Here is a 12,752-nt window from a genome sequence, read left to right as displayed (position 1 = left end):
CAGTAGTTATACTTTGGTGGTCTTGACCTATTTAATTTGTATGTGACCATTTACAGAAACTGTTCAGTATCAGTGGTTGGTTAAATCTTGCAATTTGGCATCACGACAGGGATGTGTAGGGATGTTTAGAACTCATGACAGACTTTCTCGTTCAAAAGAAGCAGTAGAATAGATGCTGAAAACACTTTGATAAAATTTAATTACTGTGTTAAAACTAACAATAATTATAAAAACTGTTAGCCAGCTAAGAATGGAAGAGAATTTTCTTTATCTGATAAATGGGGATTTGCTATAGTGAATGGTAAAATTAGAAGCTTTGACTTTGGAATCAGAACAAAGCAATGATGCCTGTTACCAGAACTTCTATTCATAATGGTAATGGAGGTCTCAGCCCCCACAGTAAGACAAGGCAAATAAAGGTGTAAGTGTGAGAATGAAAGAAAGAAAACTATATATAGATGATGTGATTGTCTATACAGAAAAGCCAAGAGAGTCTATACATTATTAGAACTATTAAGAAATTAGCAAAGTTCAATATAATAAAATCAACTATTAGCAGTATAAATTAGAAAATATAATTTTAAAATATTTACTATAGTATGAAAACTATAAGGAGTTAATAGGAATAAATCTAATGATAGTGTGTGAGATCAAATAGATGAAATTAGGTCATCTCTAAAGGACATTTAAAAAGACCTGAAAAAAGGGAGCAACATATATGTGACATCCTTGGCTGGGAAGAGACAGTATCATAAAGATAACAGTTCTCAAATTCAGATGTGAATTCAATATGGTTCCAGTCTCAATTCCAGGATTTTTTTACATGGAAGTTGGCAAACTGATTCTAAAATTAATATGAAGGAGGAAAGAGCCAAATTGTAAAAATAATCTTGAAAAAGATGTGAAGACTCATTACATTATGTATGAAAATTTATAAAGCTGTAGTAATGTAGAAAGTGAAACAGAATAGGGAGTCTAGAAGCAAACCCAGATATTTGTAGGAGTTTGTGATATAGCAACAGCGATATTACAAATCAGATGGAGAAAGAATGAACTCATCAATAAATAATGCTGGGACAAACTGCCATCCATTTGAAAATAATGTGAAATTGGAAGCCTGGTGTGTCAAAGTAAATATCAGGTATTATAAGGATGTAAATATGAAAATCAAAACTGTCTACCCCCCCGCCCCCCCATAAAAAACATAAAACCCCCAAACCTTTTTTGATTAGATTAGCTAATGGTTTATATTTTCCCCCAAATAAACAGTTTTTAGGTTTATTTCAGTTTTTTAAATAACAGTTTCTCTTTTTCTCTTTATTCTCTCTTCCTGTCTTTTTTAGCATTTTACATTTTCCTCTATGTGTGTATAATTTTACATAAATTAAATAAATCATATATGTGACTCCCAGTCACCACAGCCATGTTAACAGCTTGGTATATATTCTCTATGTTTTTAAAAATTTAGGATATTTAATTGTTGTTAATGAGATCATGTTATACATACTTTTCTCTAAATTGCATTTCTAATTCAGAGGCATGTGGAAATCTTTGCAAGTTATTTGGTTTAACTTTTAATTAGATTCTTTTTAATGGCCAAGTAATGTTTCATGGTGTAATTTAGCTGTTCACCTATTGATGAATGTTGACTGGTTTCAGTACAAAACAGCGTTGCAATAAATTCGAGTACATAATGTCTTTATGAAACAGTACTTTAGTTTCTATGAGATTGATTGTCAGAAAGTGGAATTTCTGGATCAAAGGGCATATGAATTTTAAATTTTCATAGATGTTCTCAGTTTGCCTTTTAAAAGTCTATAGTACTTCAGTTTCCATTTTTTAAAAAAAATCTAAAATTTTAATTTGGATATTCACATTAATTTTTCTTTCCTTTTTATTAGTATAAGTAGAGCTTTGATATTTCCTTTAAGCATTGCTGTAATTGTATCCCATTGATTCTAATATATAGCAATTTTATGGTTATTCTGAGATATTCTAGTTATTCTGTGATTAGAGGATGTTCCTTGTACTCTTATTCTACTGTTTGAAATTTATTAGCCATTAGTTGATCAGTTTTCCTAACTACGATAGCATTGAAACAAAGTATGTTCTCTGTTATCAGGATATACAGTTCATTCTATACAATATATTCATTCATGTGATAAATATTGTGTGTCTGATATATGTCAGGTACTCTTCTAGCCTTTGGGGATAAAAAGTTCCCATTTTCATGAAGCCTACATACATACAAAACAATTTTTATGAAAAAAAATAAAGAGCATAGTGGAGTAGAAAGTGCATCTACTTCAAAACCTTCCTGTACCTTCACTTGATGTCTGGATGTCTTCAGCAAAATGCAGATTTTATGCTATCACAAAAGCTATAGCTTTTACTGGCTAGCATCTTTCTAGGTTGTATAGTATTCTCTATCAGGTGAGCTCATTTAAGAGCTACTACCTAAAAGACTTGGTGAATGTAAAATAACTATTGTTGTAGAAAAAATAATCACTGTATTATAAACCAGGCAAAGAGAGTAGTTGTGTAGTTATTGGTAAGAGAATAAGCTTCTGAACAATTAGAAAAACCATGCTAGTCAGTGTTTTTGTTTTTATCAGTGGGGCATACACAATTATTCTTTGTATTGTGGGAATAAAATTTTAGAACACTTAAAACATTTTATTTGAAACTGTTAAAATTTATAGAAATGTTGCAAGAATAATTAAAGAACTCCTGTACCCCTTCATCAGAGACCCCATTAATGTCTTCAGCAGTGTCCCAATAATGTGCTTTATAGTAAAAAGATCTAATTTGAGTTCATAGGTCATATTCTTGTAGACCTCTTAAATCTGGAACAATTCCTCAGTCTTTCCTTGACTTTCATGACTCACTGTTTTTGGCAAGAAGAATACAGGGCAGACACTTTAGAATGTTTCTTAATTTAGATTTGTCTAATATTTCTTCATGATTAGATTTAGGTTATGCATTTTTGTTGGGGCAGTCTCAGAAGTGATACTGTATTCTTTTTTATTGCATCCTGTTGTACCTGCTTTTGATTTGTCCTCTCACTGGTGTCCTTGATCTTTATCACTTGATTAAGATGGAATATGTGAAGTTAGCCTCCTCACATAAAATTAATAAGTGTTTTGTGAGAGATGCTTTGAAATTATGTGATTATGCCATACTTCATTCTCACTTGCACTCACTAGTTTTAGCATCCATTGATGTTTCTTGCCTGATTTGATTAATGTACTTTTTAATGGATGATTTTTTAATTAGACTGTTTCCATATTTATTTTGCAGGCATTCTGTTGTGAGGAAGAGCTTTCTCTTCTCTTCACCATTCCCCCACTTAAAAAAAAAACTTAATATCAGTGTGGACTAATGGATTCCTATTTTATTCAATGTGTTATAAGTCATTGTTATCATTATTTTCATGCCCAAATTTGGCCACCATGAATCCCTACAAGATTGTTTCTGTGTTTAAAAAAATTGTTTTTGTTGTATGGTAGAATATCCATAACATAAAATATGCCATTTTCAAGTGCATGGTTCAGTGGCATTAATTACATTTACAGTATTGTGCCACCATTACCACTATTTCCAAAACTTTTTTATTACCCCAAACAGAAACTCTATACCTGTTAAGCATTAATTCCTTATTCCCCCTTACCCTCAGCCCCTGGCAGCCACCATTCAACTTTTTTTATGAATTTGCCTATTTTAGGTATTTCATATTAGTGGAATAATACAGTATTTGTCCTTTTTTGTCGGGTTTCTTTCCCTTACCATGTGTTCAAGGTTTGTCCATGTTGTAGCGTATATCAGAACATTCCTTTTTATGGGATACATGTGGTAGCATGTATCAGAACATTCCTTTTTGTATGTATATACCACGTTTCGTGGATCTGTTCATACTCCAGTGGACATTTGGGTTATTTCCACATTTGGATTATTGTGAGCAATGCTGCAGTGAACATTGATGCATAAGTATCAGTTTTGAGTTCCTGTTTTCAATTCTGTTGGGCGCATACCTAGGAATGGAATTGCGGGGTCATGTAGTAATTCCGTGTTTAGCTTTTTGAGGAACCACCAAACTTTTCCATAGTGGCTGCACTGTTGTACATTTCTACTAGTGATATACATATAGGAGCCCAAGTTTCTCCACTTTTTTGCCAACACTTGTATTCCTGTCGTTGTTGTTGTTATTGCCATCCTAGGAAGTGTGAAGTGATGTCTCATTGTTTTGGTTTGCATTTCACTAATGGCTAGTGATGATGAACATTTCATATGGTTTTTGGCTGGCCATTTGTATATCTTCTTTGGAGAAATGTCTATTCAAGTTTTTGGCCCATTTAAAAATTGAATTGTCTTATAATCAGAACAGTATGGTATTGGCAGAAAAACAGACACACAGACCAATGGAGCAGAATTGAGAGCCCAGAAATAAATCCACATATGTATGGGCAAAGAATTTTCGACAGTGTATTTGCTCACATTCCATTATGTAGTTAATCTTCTGACCCCATGAGTCTTTCTTCTCACTCTCTCCAGCACCTTTCTTTTGCAGGTTGCTATCTCTGGCTGCTGCTGGGCTGCCTTACTTTTACCTCATCTTTCACAGGCCTATTACTGGGCAGGGGAACTTTCTATTTATAATTTATCTTTTTTCACATTTCGTTTTAAGTGTTTCATGTTGTAGCACATTATGTAATTTATAAATCCAGCATACATATATTAGTAGTTCATATTCAAATATATTTTACTAATGGGAGTGTGGAATTATTGGAAGCAACTGTATTAAATAACAGCTAACAGAGAAAGAGAATTTATCACATTTTCTATCATCCTCATGCAAAGTCCATTCCCCTCCAACCCCCCACCACCCTTTTCTCTGAGTGCGATCCCTTTCTTATTTAATAGAGCCAGAGACCTGATAATTTATCCACATTTCAAGTATATCACCACCTACTTATCTTGGTTCTGTATTTACACAGTAATTATATTATTTCTTTGTTCAAAACATACTTGTAGATGAAATTCAGAATATATTGGGATTTATTTCATTTTGTATTCAGGGAACATGTCATACTTTTTACCAAGCGTTATAGATTTAGACAGAATAAGGTTGTTTTTACAGAGTCATTTTTTCCCCTTTAGTTACCGAGATCTTAGAATATATCTTAGGATGGGAACAAGAGTGTCACCAACTGGCCAGTATATTTTATTTTTAAATGCTGTTTTATTTTTTTCTTTCTGTATTCGCATTTGGAAAATTTAATTTGATTCAGTATTTCATACTTACTGATATTTTTAAAAAATAGATTTAATCTTTAATTTTATTACAGCGATTTTATCTTAGGTGATATACTATTTGACAGAAAAATACTACAGATCATCTTTTTTGGTTTAGTTCAGTGGCATAAACGTGTATTGAGTATTTACTGTGTATAGGCCACTGTGCTTATATCACTAGTTTACAGTCTAGTGAGTGAAACAGAGATACAAGTAGGTAACATAATATGCATTACACATGAAGGTGCATGAAGTGCCAGAGGAAGGAAAATAAAGAAGCGCACTTATCCTGTGCTGAGGTTTTCTTAAAGGTTTCCTGTAGGAGTGAATAACATGAACAGAACTTGAAGGAAAAATAAGTTGACTGGAAAAAGGGTAAAGGGGAACATGTTCTTACAAAGGAAAGAGCTTGAGCAAAGCTGTATAAAGCATTATGTATAGAAGTAGTTATAGATGATTATGTATGAGCTGGGGAATTGTGGATTAAATTATTGACTAAGAAGTCTGGATTTTATTCTGTTAGTAGTGGAAAGCTATTAAAAATGTTTAACCTGATAGGGATAGAGGGGCTAAGATAGCACAGTCAAAGTGTTTATTTTGTCTTCAGTATAGAGGGTGACTTTAAAAGATGGCACCGGAGATAGAAGAAGAAATCATAAACATCTGAATTGGGAGAGGGGAATTGGGATGTAGAAAAAATGCTAAATTTGATAAATGCTTAGGAAGTGAAAAATTAGCAAGATGTAGTTGTTAGATGTGGGACTAAAGAAGGAAATATTTGGATTCTCAGTTTTGTTTACTGTGTATATAATAATACCATTATCTGAGATTATCAGTACTGGAGGAATGGTTTCAAGGGAGGAGCTGCATTCAATATCGGGATTGTCTAAGGAAGTGGTAGAAAATAAAACTTTTTAAACAATATTAGGGGTCACCAATGTCTAATGCAGCTGACTGTACCAGTAATAGAACGATTAAAAATATCTCGAGTTTGGCTGTCAGGATGAATGAGATGTGAGGGGTTAGATTCAACCTGGGTGGATAACTTTTTAAAAAATAATTAACTGATATGGAAAGTGGGGAATGCTATTAACTGGAGAAGGACACTGGCTAAAGAGATAGCTTCTAAAGCTTTTTTTTTTTTTTTTTTTTTTTAGATAATCAGTGAATTGAGCATATTGTTAGGTTGAAAGGAAAGAGAGTTTGAAGATACAGGCAGAAAAGGGATACAGGCAGCAAGGTAAATGAGGACCAGGATGAAGACCATTGATTAAAGGGCTAATTTTTAATAAACATAGGGCAGAGATGATATATCAAGTAAGGAAGGATGAAATTAGGGATGGGGTAAATGAAGGCAAATTAGGGGAGAGGGGATCTGGGTTGGCAGTTGAGGTGGTTCATACCTGAAGACTGCTATATTTTTCAGGAACTTAGGTAACTCATTGAGGGTGAAAGGCTTGGTGTTAGGTTAGAGTACTTTGAGAGAATTATCAGGGTATAGAATAGTTGCTGAGTGAATGGGAGATTGAGCTCACTAATGATAAATAAAAATAATGTTAGTGGAATTGAAGGCACAATGGAAGGTAGAGACCATGTATGTGTAGAGGGGCCAATCTGAAGGCTTGTGTAATTTTTCTATGTATGGCAGTACAACTATACCAGTGAAGAAATCACAGATTTCGGAATTAATTTGGGCTTTGGTTTGGCTAGGACAGTGTATCAGAATTGCCAGGAAGATGTTGTTATTCATAGAGTGGTTCAAATACTGTAATTTAGGCCGGAAGGGCAACAAGTGAAGCCAGGATGGGGTTCATGGATTGCTAGAAAATATAGGAGTGAGAAAAGACTAGGGCATTGTAATAGGAATGTAGGATTGGATTGTGATGAAGAGCACCTCCGGGTAATGAGTGGCAAGGTTTAGGATTTAAGTGTGTGGCTGAAGTATTGTGAAGAAGTAGAAGGTAGTCAAGGATTTGCTACAACATTGCACAGATTATGCATATGAATTTCGAAAGTCACCCATGGTGTGGGTAAGGATGTATTATAGTTCAGACTGTCATTAGAGGCTTAAAGGCTTTAGGAAATCTGGGAAAGTTACCAAAAGGTTGGTAATAGGGGTAATGTGGGTTATAGTGGGATAGCATGAACTTAAATAAGGAGTTTGTTGGGCTCTTTTCCCCTTTTCTTAGAGGATGGAGGATTTAGAACATAATCCTATATCTCCCATGTACTTTAGACCTTGAGGCAGAGTTATCAATGTGCACCTACTGCCCAAGAGTAGAAGGGGAGGCAGTACAGATATCCCCTGCTTTTATGAAAGACCTACATTAGTATGTGTTTTCTCTAATGGAAAGAAATCAAAGAGGATTTTCACTTTTATAAAAAAGTTGAAATGCCAAATTAGCATTCAGCATTTGTTTTACAGCGAGCCGTTATAGAAGCAGCACACACCCTGAACAACAGAGTGGTCCCACCAGGCTCTTTCCCCACAACCATACTCAGCATCTCAGCATCATACCACCATGGCTTTGAACTGTGTCAGTGAGCTTCTGTGCTTTCTCTCAATTGATTTTGTGCATCCGTTAGCAAGATGTGTCCTAAGGTATCAGAAAAGCCTAAGAGAACTCATAAGGATGTTATCCTTAGCATAAAACTGGACATAATTAAGCCTTTTGGTTGTTGAGAACAAATAAAGACATTGTGCCTACATTGAATTTTGGGTCTGGGAACATACAAAAATTTTTTCATAGATAGTTAATGGCAGTTGCTTTTCACTTTAAGCTACATTGTGGTGTACAGAAGTTTTCATAGTAACGCTTTACTTTCAGATAGCAGGGGAACCTATATTTGTGTTCCAACAGGTTTCAGTTAAAGGAAGAAGTTGGGTGGGATAGGTTTATGAAGAGGCTGAGGATGTGAAAAAATTTACAAGATCGACTCATTACTGTATTTTGTTACTTAAGTATACACAAATACAGTTATTAAGCATAAAGGACTTATAATACTTACAGGTAAGCAGTTAACATATTTGTTTATCTGTGGTGATACTATCCTTCTCTGTTAGTGGGAATATCTCATGTAGCTATAGTGGCCAGTCATGGAACGTAAACAAATGCCGAGGATCAAATTGCAGCAGCTGCTACTTGGTACCAGCTGATCTTTGCTATTGAGAATATAAGCCTATCATGGCTTGCTTCAAAAGAAGTCAGAAATCCAGATTTTTAAAATGTTAAACTCTTGATTTTTCAGCATTCACAACTAGTTAAAAACCGAGTTTACAGTCTCTGGAGTAGGGAAACAATGGAACTCTGAAATAAAAAGTATATAATGGCAGCTTGTCTAATACAGTGGTTTTCAACTCTGGCTGTACTCTGAATTAGATGAAAGGCGTTTTTTAAAAAATTCTGAATTGGGATCATTTTATGAATATTATAAATGTCTAACCAATATACTGTATACTTGAAACTAATTCAAATAAATAAATTTAGTAAAAAAATTCTGATTCCTGGTCTTCACCTTTCGAGGACTGATTTAATTGGGCTTGGGTAGAGTCTGGGCATCAGTTTTAAAAGCTCATCAGACATTTTCATGTGAAGCTAGTCTTGAGAACCACTGGTTTAAAAGGTAATATGGAGTGACAGCAGTCCAGAAACCACAGGATCATATTTACAGTGACTTCTTGGCACTTTCCCTCAATTCTAGTAACTTCAATATCATTATCCTTGGTAGCAGTTACTCCCTTTACATATGTTTCAAAAACTTGTGTTAATAAGAATCATTAATATCGCCTTAAAAATGCTTATTTTCATGTTTCATCTCAATAGATTCTGATTCAGTAAGTGGAGGCTTGGGATCTGTATTTTTCACAAGCTGTCTGCATGATTGTGATGCAGAGAGTCTTGCAGTCTGAAGTTTGTGAAACACTTACCTGTACTATTTGCTACTAATGTTGGACAGATCTGTTTCTATACCCTTGGCTTCTTTTCTGAGCTTAACATTTCTGCATCCAACTGCCTGTTAGATACATTTCACTTGGGAATTCCAAACTTTTCGTTGAAATGAAACACATCTTTATTGAAAAGACTTCTACTTCTCCACACATCTTAGTCACATACAGGTAGACTACATATCCCAGCCTTCCTTCCAGCTAGATGTAACCATGTGACTAATTGATCTCCAGTGTAATGTAAGTAGGAGTCATACTAATATACGTGTTCTTCCACAGACCTTTACCTTTTCCCATGTTGCAGGGTGGGTCCTGGCATGGAATGACAACACAACCGTGACCTTGGAAGTCACATGTTGAAATAGAGTGGTCAATCTAGGTTCTTGGATAATTGCATGAAGCAGAGTCTCTTACACTGGGACGCCTGTGTTAGACTGTTTCATCGTGGTTAGATAGATTTCTTTTGTGTAGTGACTCTATTACATTCGTGGTATTTTTGTTATAGCAATTTAAGCATATCTTACCTCCATAACAATAGAAATTGTTTCAGGTGTTAGAGATACCCTAGTTCTCTTGTTTCCACATTTTAAACTAAGTATTTGAGATCTGCACTTAACTTTTTCTTCCGTTTGCTCTACTAGATACTTAGCTGCTTTCTCAAAATGATTCTCAAAATCTTAATTTCTTTTTGACATTCATGTTCCCACGAAATGAAGTAGTCAGTATTTTGTGTAGAATATTTGTGCATGTTGGATGTGGTAAGGAAAGAAAAATGAGATCTCAGATAAGAAAAATGCTTTCTTTCTCTCCCTTCTTCTTCTTATATCCTTGCCTCCTGCTGTGTTGAATTTTATTTTTAATTAGTAAACGTGCATCTGCTGAAACTGAGGGGTCTATAACAACTTGTCTGATTTGACTGGTGTGAGGAGCTGGGATTACCTTGGAGGTGTGTATTAACAGGGCAGAATCCTGATCTTCATAAGTCTGCTTTCAAAAACAGTGCAGATGGTTTCCAGACATTTTGAGAAACAGTGCATTATAGAGTATTAGTTCTTCCATCTTCCATTCTCCAGGTGACTTTGCCTCTTGTATGCACCCAGCATTATGGCTGAAATGTTTGTGATACCACTGAAGGTGCTCTCCTAACTCTCAAGTTATATACATTTTTGAAAATAAAAATCATCATTTCAGTTAAATATGGGTGGGTTTTTTTCCCCCCAAGGCTTTATAATAAGGATTCTAATACTATTATTCATATTTCTTCAATGGCTCTTTTTGATTTGCCTGATAATTCATTGTATTGAACCCATTATATCATATATGTTGATATCCTCTTTTTCAGCATAGCTAGAAACTTTATAGTTTGAGGGCTTTTAATGTAAGTTTTCTTTGTGTGGTAAATAGAACTTTTGTGTTACTTGCAGTGTGAAGTTTTTACCCTGTGACTTATAGAATAGCATTAAAAATATGCCTAAGTTCCCAGTATCTTGTTGCTTTATTCAGCATGCTTCAAGGTCATTGTTAAAACAAACAAAATTCTTTCTTTAAAATTTTTTAAAAATCAGGATGGTACTTGCACAAAGAAAATTATACTAGTTAATATTGATTGAATTTTGAGGCTAATCATGAGTGTTGGGTCTAACACATTTTTAAAGAAAAATAGTATGAATAAAGTGACATTTCTATTAGTTGATTTTTCCATTTTAATTTTTTGGAGAAAAGTAATGATAATCTACACAGATTTCCTGTTTTACTTTTTAAAGTTTCACTGACAGTTGTATATGCAGCTTTGCTTTAATTTGTACAGTTCTTCAGGAAACAGTTCTGTGTTTAAGAATGCCTAGCTTAAATTTATTTTATGTGATTTAAATACATAAATTTTCCTGTTAAAAATGGGATTTTACATCTGAAGTAAATTTAAGGAATCTTAATTAATGGTCAGGAAAACAGAAACCTCTACTACCTATTTCAAACAGAGGATTAGAGTCATTAGTAATCCAGGGTCACCTTAAGGAATTCCAGGCATATGAAGTGAGGTTCACCCTGCTTTTATTTTGCAGACCTTTAGAGTTTCAACCCTCCTTGGTAAGATCCAGACTATATCCTAATCCTTTGAAGCTATTAAAATTTATTTCTCAGCTTTTCATCTTCTCAGCTGCTGTTTCTGAAATTGGCAGATAAATAAAAGGAAAAGCAGCCCCCAAAAGAGAGGCACAGCTCTCTGGGCTTCCTATTTCTCTTGCAGTTTGGTTCTATAGGTCTTTACTGAATTCTTAGCTCTGGTGACTCTGAGCAGATTTCTAAAAAAAATTTTTTTGTCTAGTTTTTCTAGATTTTTTTTCAGCAGTTGAGCTAGAATTATTTAGTTCTATATTTTTGAACATAAAAGTAGTTCTTAAATGTAGTGGTGTTTTGTTCAAGTAGCAGAAATTGAGGTGAGCCTTTGGCTTGAACTCTTAAATACAAATATTTTTTAAATAGTGTGTCAAACATTGTATTAGTAGAAAATATCTTTCCACATGTAATATAGAATTAAAGACATGAATGAGTACATGGAGATATAAGCTGTTAAACCAAGGATAAAGGAAGACTGAAAATTTTTCTATTAATTATTTTGTGTTTATTCATTAGTCATCTGCTAGTTTAATTGCATAGGTATAGTAGCAGGCACCAAAGACTTAAGAGAAACTTGGGAACAAGAACGTCTTTAAATTTTATTTTTTATTATAAAAGATTACTTTTTAAAATATTTTGTTTAGAAGAGATTGTCTTTGAATCTGTTCACTGACTTTTTCAGCAGATTGGGTAAAGGTAATCATCATATTTGGAAATAATGTTGAAGATTAAGATTGTGTAAAAGTATAGCATTTTTCAGAATAATGGAAAATAAAAATATATGTTAGATGATTTATTGGTCAAGACATATTGGAAGATTTGCCTTTGCAGAGAGAATTTCCTGAAGTGGAGGATTCTAATCATGTTGCACTGATTTCTTAGTAATCCTCTGAAAAGATAACCTAACATGTTGGTTCCTGAAGTTGACAAAGTTGACTCCTCTAGGGCTTGTCAAGTAATGCTATGCTATTTGGGTGTTCAAAAGAAATCATTAAAATGTATTAATGATTTTTAGATGATACTTAGTTTTACAAAATGTATTTCCTTAAATATTAAGAATGAAAATTCTTTTTCAAAATAAAAAGTTTGATTCATTTTCTTCAAAAAAAATCCTTTCAGATCATGATAAATAAGAAGCTATATATATATACATATCACATTTTTAGAAGTAAACAACTTTCTTTTTAACATAAAGACACAAATCAAGGTGTACAGCTCAATGAATTAACATAAGTGTAACCACAATTCACATTACAAAATAGAACATCATTGGCATCCCAGAAGCTACTTTATGCCCTACTGAATTACTTTCTTCTTCCTCCCCAAAGGTAATTATTATTCTGATCTAAAACAGTCTTCATAGTCAATGGGAAAATTACAGTTATGACTTAAAAAATTT

General features: G+C 33.8%; 1 protein-coding gene across 17 annotated transcripts in view; it reads left to right on the top strand.

Moving 5' to 3' along the window:
* PPHLN1 (periphilin 1) overlaps nucleotides 1-12,752 on the top strand; it is a 106,139-nt gene that overhangs the window by 25,558 nt on the left and 67,829 nt on the right. The window lies entirely within an intron of this gene.

Source organism: Pteropus alecto, unplaced genomic scaffold, assembly GCF_000325575.1.
Source record: "Pteropus alecto unplaced genomic scaffold, ASM32557v1 scaffold196, whole genome shotgun sequence".
Lineage (NCBI taxonomy): Eukaryota > Metazoa > Chordata > Mammalia > Chiroptera > Pteropodidae > Pteropus > Pteropus alecto.
The sequence above is the reverse complement of the archived record's forward strand: the minus strand, read 5'-3'. Positions and strand labels throughout refer to the sequence as shown.